Genomic DNA, 15,947 nt, shown 5'->3' on the forward strand with positions numbered 1-15,947 from the left:
AAAAAAAAAAAAAAAGAGTACACTTACCATGATGAGCACTGAGAAATGTATAGAATTGTCGAATCATATTGTACACCTATAACTAATAAAACACTGTATGTTAATTATATTTGAATAAAAATAAATAAATCATTTATGGTGAGAGGCACATGCATGATATAAAAAAAAACTCAAAAACCAAAAACCAAAAAACTTCAGATTCTCAGTCACACTAGCCTTTCAAGTGCTCAGTAGCCACATGTGGCCAGTGGCTATCATACTGGATAGTGTACATCTAGAGAAATGTAACTTTAACTTAATGATTACTATTGATTGAGGCCCAGACTCCCTGAAGTTACATATATACATGTTAACTTGTAGAAAAGATTGATAAGATAGGGCGCCTGGGTGGCTCAGTCGGTTAAGCGTCTGCCTTCGGCTCAGGTCATAATCCCAGGGTCCTGGGATCAAGCCCTGAGTTGGGCTTCCTGCTCAGCGGGGACCCTGCTTCTCCCTCTCCCTCTGCTGCTCCCCCTGCTTGTGCTCTCTCTGTTTCTCTCTCTCTCTCAAATAAATAAATAAAATCTTTAAAAAAAAAGAAAAGATTGATAAGATTGTGCATGATTTCTTCTGTCTGGTAGAACTGCAAATGATTTCTACCTGGTAAAAATGACAACACTAATAGTTGCATTTGCATCTAACTCTGTAGCTTAGTCAGCAATTATATTCCAACATTCTCTCTTTCCAAATAGTACTGCCCTTAACTTTGAGATCACAGGAGAATATTTGTGGATGTGGAAAAATATTCACAGAGTATTGTTAAGTGAGAAAGAGCAGGTCACAAAAGAGAATATACAGATTAGTTCTATTTTTGTTTATTTTAAAGTATATATGTTCTAGAAAAATAAAGGTGTTTATTATTACCTATGGGTCACTTATGCATAATTTTTAAATATTTTCCCTTTTCTGACTTTTCATTTTTAATATTTTTAAAACTTAAAAAAAATTTTTTTTTTAAGATTTTATTTATTCATGAGAGAGAGAGAAGGAGACAGAGGGAGAAGCAGGCTCCCCTGGAGCAGGGAGCCCAATGCAAGACTCAATCCCAGGACCCTGGGATAATGGCCTGAGTTGAAGGCAGATGCTAAACGACTGAGCCACCCAGGTACCCTTTAATTTTTTTTTTTTTTTAAAGATTTTATTTATTTATTTGTGAGAGAGAGAATGAGAGAGAGCACATGAGAGGGGGGAGGGTCAGAGGGAGAAGCAGACTCCCTGCCGAGCAGGGAGCCCGATGCGGGACTCGATCCAGGGACTCCGGGATCATGACCTGAGCCGAAGGCAGTCGCCCAACCAACTGAGCCACCCAGGCGCCCCTAATTTTTTTTTTAAGTAAACTCTGGGCCCAATGTGGGTCCTGAACTCATGACCCCGAGATCAAGAGTTGCGTGCTCTACGGACTGAGTCAGCCAGCACCCTGATTGTCTTCATTTTTCTCCCCAACTATCTTCATTTTTATTTATTTTTTAATTTATTTTTAAAGATTTTATTTATCCATTTGACAGAGAGAGACACAGCGAGAGAGGGGACACAAGCAGGGGAGTGGGAGAGGGAGAAGCAGGCCTCCTGCAGAGCAGGGAGCCCGATGCGGGGCTCGATCCCAGGACCCTGGGACCATGACCTGAGCCGAAGGCAGACGCTTAACGACTGAGCCACCCAGTCGCCCCCTATCTTCATTTTTAAAAGTATAATTTATACTAAGAAAAATCTCATGAAAGTATTTTATAATTTTACCTCAGGTTAAGTGCAGGAGGGCTTTTCTTACCACCCTCTTCTCTGTTGCTATAAAACTCAGGGCAATATTCTGAAACAGTTGAGCAACTCTGGTTATCCCAGGTACTTGTCAGCTAATTCAACTGATACTTTTAAAAAATGATGATGATGGTGATGACTTTGATAAATATGTATACAAGACTGTGCGGTCTTCCACCCATTTCTATAACTGCGATATGTTCTTTGCACTGCTTACTGAGACGCTGTGGGTTTTTTGCACTTCCCTGTGAACAATACTTCAATGTGCCTAAATTATGAATAAATTGACTGACAATGCCTTATAAATACAACAACAAACTCAGTGCATATTTCTTTCAGTGCCTGCCCCCTCCCAAATTTTATAATTTACTGTTGATGTTCCTCTCTTGTCCTCTAGTCTGTGAGCCCTTGAAGCAGGGGCTCTGTTTTATTAACCTCTGTGGTTCAATGCCTAGGATAATTCCTGGCATATAACAGGAGAGTGGGCAGGCTATAATCTGTGAGGAATGAGTGGACGAATGAGAATCCCCATGTATTCATTTATGCATGCATGCACACAGCCCCTACTATGTGCCAACCTAGGCACCAGGGATAAAGCCATGGACATTTGTAAGTTTGGAATATAAAAGTACCATGATCAGACAATATACTTAAAAGCAGAAATCAAAAGACATAACCAAGAAGGCAACATAGACCAGACTAGCTTTATAAAGTGGGACCTTCATCCTATCTAGGAAACAACTGCATCACTCTGAAAGTGAGAAGTAGTGTCCTTAATAGACTTCTTTCTCAGTGGGCATCCGATCCGAACTCCTTATGAAAAGCCTAAAATAAAAGGACAGCTCTTTGCTGCTTTTCTTTCTCCAGATCTTGTGATTTGGGATCAGAATCACAAGTTGGCAAACCTACACAGAGTTTGTAGCATTCTGTTTCAAGCACAGACTCTGTTGAACTACAAATAGAATCAAGTGTTTTCATCACAGCTGGACTTCCACCTTCTCTGCAAGCTGTGGAGTCCACCTGCTGGGTAATCAGCCAATAGGTGCTCGCTTTCTCTCTGTATTCCTGTGGCATCAAGGCAGCTATTTCCACAGAGAAAAATGTAACTCTGAAGTAGGGTCCCTTGATCGTAGTTATGGTGGTCTTATGTTCATGGAGCAGGATGAGACACCCCACAGATAACTTATTAATTATAATGGAGTGATCTGGGAGATGAGACCTTAACCAAATGATCCAACTTTTCAACACTGATAACAGGACAAACTGACATCACGTGCCTCATGGTGTGATGCCATGGTGTCTGGTTATCCATTGTTGCGACATAAACCACTTCAGAATTTAGTGGCTTAAGATAACAATTTAGGGGATCTTCAAGTTGAATACAAACAAATGAACAGAAGCATTTTTCAAATGCATAACACAGTCACATCAGGGAAGGGGGCATTAGTCCAAGTAATTTTGATATCCAGAATTTGGACTACATGCTCTCAAGCTAAATTAAGAAAGCTTTTTTAGCATAGGCATGAGATCACAATTCTGAAACTACTTTCTATGCATTCTAGGATTAATCGAGTAAGTCAATATATTGTGAATGGTGGGATCCAGATTTTCATTGCTGGAGAAGGTAGTTACAATTATGGAAAGGGGGAGGAATAGATTGAATACTGCTGTGTTGGACTGGAACCAAGGTATAGGTTTTAATATGTAGAGACAGCTAGATACAGAAATGGTACAGATATGTGTGAGTGTTACGTATGTATTCAATACACATGTGTGTGCATGTATATATACACACATATGTATATATACATCTATACGTCTATTTCCCAGCTCTGTCTGCTGAGAGGGTCTAGAAGTAATGAAACCACAGTAATGATAAGTATACCCAGGACTCAGATCTTGGTTTCTAAATAACATTCTCCACTAAAAGGAACCAGGGATCCTTGGAGAAATGGCTGACTTTAGGACAGGATAAGCCTGGATCATCTTGCGCTAAAAAGGAAGGGAGTGCTCAAGAAATGGTGGGGACATGGTAAAAGGTCACAGAAGCCAGGTTGAAAAACCCTGGAACAATTTGAGCATAAACATAAATAACATTAAGGGTTATATTTTATTGAATAATGTAAGAATATATGAATCCACATTAAAATGACTGAACAGAAAAACCGCAAGTAAATAAATATGTGTGTGATAAGTTCCAAGCAAAAATATGTTTCTTACTGGAGCGCCTGGGTGGCTCAGTCGTTAAGCGTCTGCCTTCGGCTCCCGTCAAGATCAGGGTCCTGGGATCCAGCCCCGCATCTGGCTCCCTGCTCCGTGGGAGGCCTGCTTTCCCTCTCCCACTCCCCTCTGCTTGTGTTCCCTCTCTCGCTGTGTCTCTCTCTGTCAAATAAATAAATAAAATCTTTAAAAAAATAAAAATATATTTCTTACTGTTGGTGGTACTCAAAAAGGTTTGAAAGATACAGCTGCTCAGGATCTCTGGATGACAACAGTTCAGTTTAAGGTTAGGCATTCTGTTCTTTAACAGGGCATTTTTGAACACTTCTTTTTAAATATTATTATTATTTTATTGTTATTTTTATTGTTCAAATGTCCAAAATTTCAGAGATGTAATTAGATGGGTCTATGTATAGCACAAGAGTGGAGTGGCACAAGAATAAAAGAATTATGTACTCAAGAAGTAGATACTAGTACATTTAATAATCTAATACATGATAAAGGAGATATCATAAATCAATGGTAGAGACGTGAATTCAATAAGTTGTTCTGCCACATTTAGTCAATTATTTGGTTTAAAAATGTTTTACAGCCTTACTCCATACCTTACAAAGTGTATTTTTATTTTATTTATTTTTAAATATTTTATTTATTTGAGAGAGAGAGAGAGAGCGCTCATACGTGCGTGCACGCGCGCACGCCTGAGAGAAAGAGAGACAGAGAGAGAAAGAACAAGTGGGGGAGGAGCAGAAGAAGCAGACTCCCCGCTGAGCAGGGAGGCCGAAGCATGGTTCTATCCCAGGGCCCCAAGATCATGACCAGAGCCAAAGGCAGACACTTAACCAACTGAGCCACCCAGGTGCCCTGAAAATGTATTTTTAAAAAGTCAAATTAAAAATAACCAGAATAGGAGCACAAAAATAACCCAGAATGGAATCTAATTAAAACAAAATACAGTTCAGGGGAATTTACATCCCAAACCTATAGTCACATTATTTCTTTTTTTATATTGAGACATAATTGACATATGACATAATATTAGTTGTAGGTGTACAACATAATGATTTGATATTTGTGTATATCACTTATCCAATTGTTGGCATTTATTAAAAAATTAAATAATTAATTATGTCATCTTTCTTATTGATCTTAGTATGGTGGCAGCATAATTCATTGAGATACTAAGTTGAGTTTAGTTCTTTTACCTCCCCTCCCCAGGGTCCTTTGTGCCAAGCAGGCCTTAGGGACCAGAAACAGGGAACAGGAAGCAGAAATGGTTTTTGTGGCAACATGGATGGACCTCAAGGTTATTATGCTAAATGAAGTAAGTCAGACAGAGAAAGACAAATACCGTATGATTTAGCTTACATGTGGAATCTAAAAACAAAACCAGTGAACAAAGAAAGAAAGAAACAAACATGGGGCACCTGGGTGGCTCAGTTGGTTAAGCGTCTGCCTTCAGCTCAGGTCATGATCCCAGGGTCCTGGGATTGAGCCCTGCATTGGGCTCCTTGCCCAGCTGAGCCTGCTTCTCCCTCTCCTTCTGCCTCTCTCCCTGCTTGTGCTATCTCTCTCTCTCAAATAAATAAATAAAATCTTTAAAAAAAGAAAGAACGAAATGAACAAACAAAAAATAGATGCTTAAATACAGAGAACAAACTGGTGGTTGCCAGAGGGGAGAGGGGGAGAGGGAATGGTGAAATAGATAAAGGGGATTAAGAGGTACAAACTTCCAGTTATAAAATAAATAAGTCATGGAAATTTAAAGTACAGCATGGGGAATATAGTCAATAGTATTGTAATAATGTTATTTGGTGACAGATGGTGACCACACTTACTGTGGCGAGCACTGAGCCATGTATAGAATTGTTGAGTCATTATGCTGTACACATGAAAGTAATGCAACATTATATGTTAATATACTTCAATTTTTAAAAAAGCTGAAATGGTTTAAGGGCAACTTCCCTTTTCCAAGTGTTTGTTTTAACCCAAGTTCCTTAAAGGAGGTATGCTGAGTTGAGAGAGGCCAACTGCATAGACTCTACCAATGGCTTTCTTTTTTTTAAAATTTTTTTAAAAGATTTATTTATTTATTTGACAGAGAGAGAGAGCACAAGCAGGGGGAGCGGCAGGCAGAGGGAGAGGGAAAAGCAGGGTGTCCACTGAGCAGGGAGCCCTATACAGGACTCAATCCCAGGACCCAGGGAGCATGACCCGAGCCAAAGACAGACGCTTAACTGACTGAGCCACCCAGGTGCCCCAATTAATTTTTTTTTTTTAGATTTTATTTATTTATTTGAGAGAGAGAGAACACAAGCAAAGGGAGAGGGAGAAGCAGACTCCCTGCTGAGCAGGGAGCCCGACACAACGTGAGGCTCCATCCCAGGACCCTGAGATCATGACCCATGGTTTCCTTTGAATTAATTTTATTTGAACTCATTGTACATATTTCAGATAAAAGATTCCTCACCTTTAAAATGAAGAGATGGGACTAACCCAGGGGTTCTCAACCTGAGGTTTAGCAGATCAGTGACTGTGAGAGAAAAACATCTGCTCTTCATTTTCAGTGATCCCTAACAAAAGTGTTTCCTTCAACTGCAAATATAAGTATCCAACCACAATCCTGTTAGCAGGACCTGTGACTTGTCACTAATAGAAATCACAAATACTTTCACATCACATTACTGTTGTTGCAGATATCTTAAAATATCTTTCATGCTCATTGCTACATCAAAATCATGGCAGTTATTAGACTGCTGTTAGATCTTGTATTTAGTAGATTAAATTAAGAACTACCTATATCACACATTTATACATTTTTATACTTTGGTAACCATATTTTCAGTGTAATTGGTTTCCTTTGTTTTCCTATGTATGATGTTTTATGCATTCAAAAACATTGTTCTGGGGCACCTGGTTGGCTCAGTCAGTGGAACATGCAACTCTTGATCTCAGGGTTGTAATTTCGAGCTCCACATTGGGTGCAGAGATTACTTAAAAATAAAATCTTTAAAAAAATAAAAACAAAAAACAGACATTATTCTGAGAAGCCAGACTGAAAGGGCCCCTGGGTCAAAAAAAATATTTAGAGCCCTTGAACTGGACACTGGTTTTTTATGTCCACATTGGTATGTACACAGGATCTCTATCTGTTTCTCTGGGAAAACGGCCCATAATTTAGATAATTATCTCTGTGACAAGGTTACACTGACATTTTGATCATTCCATATCTGACTTCAAATACAACCTAGTCCACAAGCCAAAATGTCCAAACCTTTGAACTCAATCTTCCACACAAACCCTTCTATTCAATTATTCTCTAACACTTTCACAGCAAAATGTGGGAAAATAGCACCAGAAATGGAAGCAGAAAACCCATGTCTTACTTTTAGTTCTGCTCTCTGATCCTGGGAAAGTCATATAATTTTTCTGAACCTTATCTATAAACACATTTAGATAATCTTTAAAATCTATAAGTTCCTGAGGCAACTGGGTGGCTTAGTTGGTTAAGCATCTCCCTTTGGCTCAGGTCATGATCTCAGGGTCACGGGATCAAGCCCTAGCACATAGGGCTCCCTGCTCCACGGGCAGTTTGCTTCTCCCTCTCCCGCTGCCCCTCCTCCTCTGGCTCGTGCTCTCTCTCTCTCACTCTCTGTCTCTCTCAAATAAATAAATAAAATCTTAAAAAAAAAATCTGTAAGTTCCCTTTCCAGTTGTAAAATTCTATACTTCTAAAATTGTCTGCTTTTCTGCTAGGTGTGTTCTTTGGGATTCAGTTCTTAGTATTCTATCCTTAATTCATTCATTCACTTATCAGTTATTGAGGTGGGAATAACTAAGCAACTAAGCCAGAGGGTCCTGGAAAAATTTTCCAATGAGCCATATTTAAGCTGAGTTTTGAAGGCTGAGTATAAGTCCATTAAGTAAGGACAGGACAAGAACTTTCCAGGCAGAGAACACTGCCAAGGCCCAGTGTGCTCAGGGCCTACAGTGCACTGAGGGGCTTGATAGGGGTTCAAAAGGGACCAGATCTGTACTCATCTGTACAGTACATTTCCTATAAGCCTGGGCTCCTTGGCTTATAGGAAATGGGTGAAAGTGTACAAACAGGTGAAGTGACACGGTCAAGTTTGTGTTTTGGGTAAATAGCCTTGAGAGCAATGTGAAGCATGGGGGAAACTGAAATCAGAAAGATCAGTTAGAAAGGAGGATACTGCAACATTTGAGGTAAGAGATAATGGAGACCCACATCAAGGCATTGGCAATGAGAATAGTCAAATGAGTAAAAAGAACGGAAGTAAACTTTCTCTTTGAGAAATTGGGTGTGATGATGGAGGAATCTAGGGTTACCCTAGCTTCTAGTGAGGACAACTAAGTGAAGAGTGGTATTGAAGGGAGCAATGATTAACCAGAACAGGGAATACAAGAAGAAAAGGCTCTCTGGGGAAGAAAGCTAGGCTTTGAAATGTTGAGTTTGAGGAGTCTATTAGACCTCCAGAGAGAAATTCTGGCCAGCCCTTGGAAATAAGAGCATGGAATTCTGGAGAAAGATATGCCTGGAGATACAGAATTATTTTTTTCCTGGAGATAAAGAATTATAAAAATCACATGAGGTAGCTAAAGCCATTTAATTAGCTTCCCTCCCCACCCCCCACCAATAGCACTACCCGCTCGGTCCCTCTGCAGTGTTTCACCTCCCCAAACCCCTCAAATCCTGACTCCTGAGCTTGCTATTAAGGATCCCAACAACTGCTTCCTCCTCTTTCTCACCTTTCCCACCGACCTTTGTTACTCTGAAACACGTCTCTGTGTTAGTTAGGATACAAGCAAAACCGCTGTAGCGAAGGAACCCCAAAGCACAATAGCTGATACATGTCATGAACTTCTTTCTTTCTTATGTAACAGTTCAGGGCCTGCAGGGCAGCTCTGTTGCATTAAGGTACATAGGAACCTAGGCTGATAGCCATTCTCAGTTCTGCCATTCTCAGCATCCCTCTTAGGACTCGAGGAATTGTTCCAATCATTGTCATTTCCCAACTGGGGCAGCACGGGGTGGTGGTGGTGCGAATCCAGGCAAGAAGCTTCATCTTTTTTGAAGTTTTTTTTTTAATTTTTTAATTTTTTAAGTAATCTCTACACCTAATGTGAGGCTCGAACTCACAACCCCGAGAATGCTCTACCAAAGGAATGAGCCAGGCACTCCAAGAAAGCTTCATCTTTATTAAAGATAAATACACATCACTTCTGCTCATATCCCATTGGTCCAAACTCAGTCATATGACCACACATACCTTCAAGGGAGACTGGAAAATGTAGTATCTTGCTGGGCAACCATGTGATGAGCTCACACTCAGAGGGGCTCTGTTACTAAAATGTAGAAAGGGAAAATGGACACAGGGAACAATTAGCAAACTGACATTTCCAAAGCCCTGGCCATCTAAATATTCATGCATACCCTTATTTACACACATAGAATGCATTCCTATCTCCCCTCAAGAGACAGCCCAAAGTATAATCCATTCACTGAATATAAAATAAAGTCTAGCATCTCTGGGTAGTGTGTACTCCTCTCCATCAGGTCAAGCTCCAGCAGTATATATAGTAACAGAATGTAATTCCTCCACCATTACTCAGCTTTCAGTATATAATGTGGAGTGGGAACAGGTTACCTACAGTGAGAATTCCCGTTTTGGAAGGGGAAGAATGGAAAGCATTTAGCAGTCACAGGTGCATAGAAATGATATACTGTGTTGAACAAGAAATGCAGATTCCCTGTCTTGGGGTAAAGGAATCCTTGTGTCAGACCTTGGTTATGCATTCTGGGAGGAATGCCCTAGACCTGGTCCTCTCTGGACTTTAGCTTTGTCCTTGTTCATTATTCTCCATGGTCATACCTGAAGTAGGTTGTGGAGAGTATCCTGGTCTTTTTGTCTGTTGGTTTACTTGTTAATAAGAAAGTTGTATTAAAATCTCCCACTATAACTGAGAACTGCCTTCTCCTTTTTGTATTATCAATTTTTATTTAATGTATTTTAAAGCCATGTTATTATCTACATAGAAATTTAAAATTGTTCTATCTTTCTGGTAAATTGAATCTTTTCTTAAGAAAAAAAAAGAAATGACTTGCTTTGGGGTGCCTGGGTGGCTCAGTCGGTTAAGCGTCTGCCTTTGGCTTGGGTCATGATCCTAGGGTCCTGGGATTGAGCCCTGCATCGGGCTCCCTGCTCAGCGGGGAGCTTGCTTCTCCCTCTCCTCTTTGCTCTTGCTCTCTCTCACTATGTCTGTCTCTCTCTCAAATAAATAAAATCTTAAATAAATAAATATGTTAAAAAAAAGAAATGACTTGCTTTATTTCTTTTTTTTTATTATTTATTTATTTGAGAGAGAGAGAATGAGAGAGAGCAAGCACATGAGAGGGGGGAGGGTCAGAGGGAGAAGCAGACTCCCTGCCGAGCAGGGAGCCCGATGCGGGACTCGATCCAGGGACTCCAGGATCATGACCTGAGCCGAAGGCAGCCGCTTAACCAACTGAGCCACCCAGGCGCCTGACTTGCTTTATTTCTAATAATGCCTTTTGCTTTGAAGTCTATTTTGTGTGATATTAATATAGCTATATCTTTTCATTAGCAATTGTGGGGAAAATGTTTGTCATTACTTTCTACCTTTCTTTATTCTTATGTTTTAAATGTAGCTCTTTAAACAACACATAGTTGGATTTTGTTTGTTTTCCATCTCACAATCTTTGTTTTTTCACTGGAAAATTCCTTCCACTTATATTCAATGTAATTGCTGGTATAATTGTATTCAAATCTACCATCTTCTTATGCACGACTCTTCTTCTGTCCTGTGTTCTGTTTTCTTTCCTTCCTTGCCTCCTTTTGGATTGATAATTTTTATCATTGAATTTCATAGGTTTTCTCCTAGACAGAATAGTCATTTGCTTTTTCCAGGATCACTTTAGTTCAAGTTCAAGATTTGAGATTTTTTTCAAGCAAGCCTCTTCCAGTTCACCCTTACTCCTGGGGGGAGTGTGTGCATGTGGAATGTGGAATGGTTTACCAGGTCTCCACCCTTGTCAGGTCCTGATCTGACTTTTGTCCCCCTAATCCCACAAGGTTGCTAAAAAGACAGCTAACCCTCTCAACTGTCTCTTCAGCTGTAAGGTAAACATGTCCAAAAATGACCAGGCTCACTCCTCTGGATTTCCATTCTCTTCTGGGTCTTACCCTTGAAATTTCTCAATATTTTGTTAGCGTTTTGATGCTTCTAAATTTTTAGTAAATTACGTTCAGCAGGAGGGGTGATCTGAATTAGCTAGTGTGCCGTTACTGACTTCCTTAGAGTTCCTAGAACAATGTTTCTCAAGATGGGGTCCATGGACCATGTGCATCAAAATCACATTATACGTGTTAAAAATTGGGATTCCAGGGCTGCCATCTCAGACTTCATTCGGTCCTGAAACACAGAAGTCTGCCCTTTTGATAAGTTCTGAGGCTCTATTTATTAAGACTTTAAGTTTGAGAAATTTTGCCCCAGAGCTTAGCACAATACTCTTAGTAATAGACATTCAAGGAATTTGACTTGATTTTTGTTTAAAGGTCATGTAGGTCAGAAGAAAGCTGAATAAATGCCCCAGTCAGAATCTGGTCAATGTTTAAATCTCCTATCTCCTCACCATTTGAAAAAATCCTCCTTAAGACAAGATGATCTCTAAGAAGAACTCTCAAGAACCAAGACCTTATCTAGAGCCAAAGTCTAATCCTGTCACATTCCCCCTTCTCAGGAGTAGCATTCATTTTGATCAGCCATGGATGGCAGGTACTTCAATGTGCTTGTTAGTCACTAATGAAAGGTTTTAGAAAGAAGCTAAGTTACCCTAAAGATATCTTGACCCCATATCTACTGGTGAATCCAATTATGAACTGCCCTTAAAACAAAACAAAACACCCAAACCCAACCCCAAAATGGGTTTTTTGAGACCAGTTCATAACTGGATGTCAATTACAAATATTAAGATTTCCCCCCCAATATTATTATTTGCCAAAATAAGTTAACACCGTGTTGGTCTGCAACATTATTTTGAAATTTTACTGGTCCAAGAAATCTGTAGATCTTGAAATCACTGTCTTATAGCTCCTCAAGCCACTCCAGATTCCAAGAAAGCTCTTGGCCTGCCTGCTAAAGTTTCTGCAAATAGCAGGCAAATCTGCATTCCACACTGTCAGGAACATGATTAATTATCTGTTTGGATTAGCCAACAAAATCTATGTTCCTGTGTTTCTGTGACATGCTTACTTAAATTTCTTAGCTTTGGTCATGCCTTTAAGTTACAGTGCTTTCCAAAATGTTTGTCTTTGCTTTCTTGCAGGACAAAAAGAAAAACAAAACAAAACAAAACAAACAAAACCCACTGCCAAACAGTTGGTGACCAACATTTAAAGATTTCTCATTGCTACACCAACGTGCCGTCTTAGATATCTCCAACTTTTAAAGGGAAAGCTTTGTGCGAGTTCTTGTGTTTTCCACAGCTGAATAACCTTAATATGGAAACGTGCTCATGTTACACACACCGCAGACATCAAGAGAAAGTTTTAGAAGATTTGAGCTTTTTAATCAGATGATCTTGGGCTCTACTCAGAAAATGAAATTCCATGGGGAAACTGCTACTCAGAGTAGGCTTTGTTCTTTTATAATATTCATTTCCTTTCATTGCTCTCTAACCAAGAGAATACTTCAATAACCATCTGAATAGGGAGGATGGTATTACAAATGAGCTGTTATGAAATTTTTAAAAATCAGATCTGTTTTGGAAACTACTATCAGTTGGAGAGTGGTTTATATGTGAACTATGCGAAATTCCTTAAAGTTAAGCCAACTCTGAATATGCCTGATTGATGAAATAATGTTTGTCACTTCAGTAAACGAATAGGCTAGCATACATTACAGGGGCTGTAGTAACCTATGTAACCTATGATTGAAAAATAATCACATGCCCTTATGGTTTCATTTACCAGATTAATCTGCTTTGGTAATGGAATCATTTATGCTTAATTAAATATATCTAGATTATGATTCTCAGGAAAGGGTAATTTGTGAGTAAAAAGATATCTCTAAAATCTGCAGGTTTGGAGCAACATCAAAATTTTAGGTTTTTAAAGATACCTATTCACTTGTATCTCTAAGGTAGAAAACTGGCCTTGCTTTAAACCACATCTTTTATTTCTATAGGCTCTTTATAAATCCATTCACGGCCCTTTATTTCATCAACTCCCACCATACTGGGTTTGTAACCCTTAAGGTTACAAAGGTTACCTTAAGGTGGGTGGGATGTATGCAACATTTGATTATGTTAAGAAAAGTTACTTAACACTTGGAACCAAAGCAAAAGGATGACTGCTTGTCCTTTGAACCTTGGACTAAAGCTTTATTTCAAGGTCTTTATCTAACAGGCCCACCAAAGGAATATTTAGTTCTTCAGAGGAATGCACAGTTGCTTGGTTAAAGCTCAGACATGTTAACTTGTAGGTTTTTGTCCAGGAGAGATGCCAAAGATTTCTGTGCAGAGGTTCTGGATTTATTGTCCTATTTTGCTTCTAATTTAGCAAACTTATTTCAGCATCCTTTTCCTTTATGAACCTATAAATCTGTCTTTCAAATTCTCCTTTGTACCTTATTTACCATTCTCCTGCTTCCCTCATTAATGCATAAAACCTGTGACATGTATTCATTCTATATTTTCATTAGGGTCATGTTTTTGAAAGTTATACTTTGTCTCTATGAAGAAAAAGAGATGGAGCTCACAAGCACCCAAGAAAATGAATCTCTTTTCTTTAGTTCATCCAATTTCACTTCTCTGGGGAACATATTTTATAGGAATTAAATCAATGCATTTTGATTCCCCCCCCTTTAAATCCCATGTCCTATTAGCCTTCTGACAGAGTCATCAAGCTTACTGTCCCAAGAAAGGAAGGACAGACAGGTGCTGCTCATAAGAGAGAGGCCGATTTCAAAGCTGATTTTCTTCACCTAACTTTTTAGTAAGACAATGTACATAAAACCCAGGCTTTTTGGAGAAAGGGATTTCTAAATGACAAAGCTTCCTTTTTAATACATAGGGCCTGTGTGCAGAATAGAAGGGAGACTCCTCCAGGCTGTAAAGAATGAGGGAAAAGCAATTCTGGATCAGTTACAGGGAAACGGGGGAGTGGTGTTTGGGAGGAAGATCACAAGACACAGTTGTCCTGATCTCTTCCTTCCAGGCTGAAGTACTGGGGAAGGAAGTAGGTTAGCTAGGCTGCTGGGAAAGCAGAAGACAGAAGTGGGGCGGTCTGGATTCTGCTTTTCTTTGGGAGGATTAACATATGCCCTTTGCCACTTTGAGGTCATAAAAGCCACATCCCTCCCTCACACACCTGGATGTCTTCTTGGAGAGGAGTAGAGGGAGGGTGGAAATCTAACTGGCTGAGTTCTTCACAGAGTCATCCAAGTAGAGACTGTTTACCTACAAAGACATTTTATAGGCTTGAATTCAGGTTAACAAATTAGACTTGATCTTGTCCCTCCTCCCAGCTTCCACCGAGAATATGGGAGCTTGTAAGGTAGATCAGGGCAGACTTAGAGAAATAAGAAAGCTACATTTTTAGCCCAGCTGAGTATATCATGAGTAAATTGGAAAGGTTGTGTCAGGGAGGAAAAATTTCTTCTGCTCTTCCAGGTCCTTCTAACTGGACCAAGAATCAAACTGACATGAGAAAGACTGACAGGAATAAATCAAATTTAATTTCATAAGTATGGAATCAACAGACATGCAAATCCCAAAGATAGTCAAACAACATGAGGTTTATATGAGCTCAGGAGCAGGATAGGGGTCTGAGGATACAAAGGGGAGAAAGATCATTAGCAGGAAGGTGAGAGGAGGTGTTTGAAAAACAAAGTTGCCCTATTACGTGGGTAAGTTTCTTGGGTAGAGAGGAATCTCTGTAAATAGCTCTCTTCCTGGAACCAACAAGCAGTTGAGGGGGAGGTAAAGAGCTTTTCTTGAATATGCTGGGTTTTGATTGCTTTTGACTCAAAATAATGTTCATGCCAAAGTGGCCCATCTTGGGGCATACTGCCCTTGGCCCCTACAGTTTCCTCCTCTGAAACTTCCCTTAAGTTTCACATATAAAAGTTAATCAGGTAGATCATTCTGTCTTGTTTAACCAGCCCCTACAATAAGTTAGTTCAGTTAAATTCATTTCAGGAGGCAGTGATGCAATTGTGTTCTCAAAGTTAGGCCTATGGTTCAAGCAATCAGGTTTTAAATAAGAGACATTTCTATGGAAACAAAAGAAAAAGAATGGTTAATGATTGGATCACATTATAAACCACAAACATTTGAACTACAAGCCCAATGTGGGGCTTGAACTCATAACCCTGACATCAAGAGTCGCATGCTCTACTGACAGCCAGCCAGATGCCCCGTGGTGATCTTTTTGAATGGCCCAAAGAGCAACAAACATATAGATTGCCAATATGTGAGCTACTGTGGCTCAGTCGGTTAAGTGTCTGCCTTCTAAGTCTCTAAGTCTGCCCTGATCCACCTTACAAGCCCCCCTGCTCAGGTCATGATCCCCGGGTCCTGGGATGGAGCCCAAAGTCGGGCTCTCTGCTCATCAGGGAGTCTGCTTCTCCCTCTCCCTCTGCTCTTCCCCCCTCCAAGTTCATGTGCTCTCTCTCTCCCTTTCTCTCTCACTTTCAAATAAATAGATAAAATATCTTTAAAAAACGGGAAATATAGAGAAGAGATAGCTATTTAGAATGCTCATAGAACTTTGGTAACATCACAGGTTTTTAGATTGAGGAACATTCTCCCAAAATATGAATCGGCACACAGGTTTGGTTGCTTACCAAAAAGCTATTCCTCTCCCTCTTTTACCTTCTGGCAGGGTCTGCCT

The 15,947-nt window shown here is 39.8% G+C and overlaps 1 long non-coding RNA gene across 1 annotated transcript; it reads right to left on the reverse strand.

Moving 5' to 3' along the window:
• Positions 1-2,023: 2,023 nt before the first annotated feature.
• On the reverse strand, positions 2,024-15,653 carry LOC115939322 (uncharacterized). Its single transcript, XR_004074154.2, has 3 exons — positions 14,424-15,653; positions 9,303-9,378; positions 2,024-4,173 (listed from the first exon to the last, which is right to left on the reverse strand). It is a non-coding gene; the product is annotated as an uncharacterized LOC115939322 (long non-coding RNA).
• Between the last annotated feature and the right edge of the window lie 294 nt (positions 15,654-15,947).

This window comes from Leptonychotes weddellii, chromosome X, assembly GCF_054177405.1.
Source record: "Leptonychotes weddellii isolate Sample4059 chromosome X, ASM5417740v2, whole genome shotgun sequence".
Lineage (NCBI taxonomy): Eukaryota > Metazoa > Chordata > Mammalia > Carnivora > Phocidae > Leptonychotes > Leptonychotes weddellii.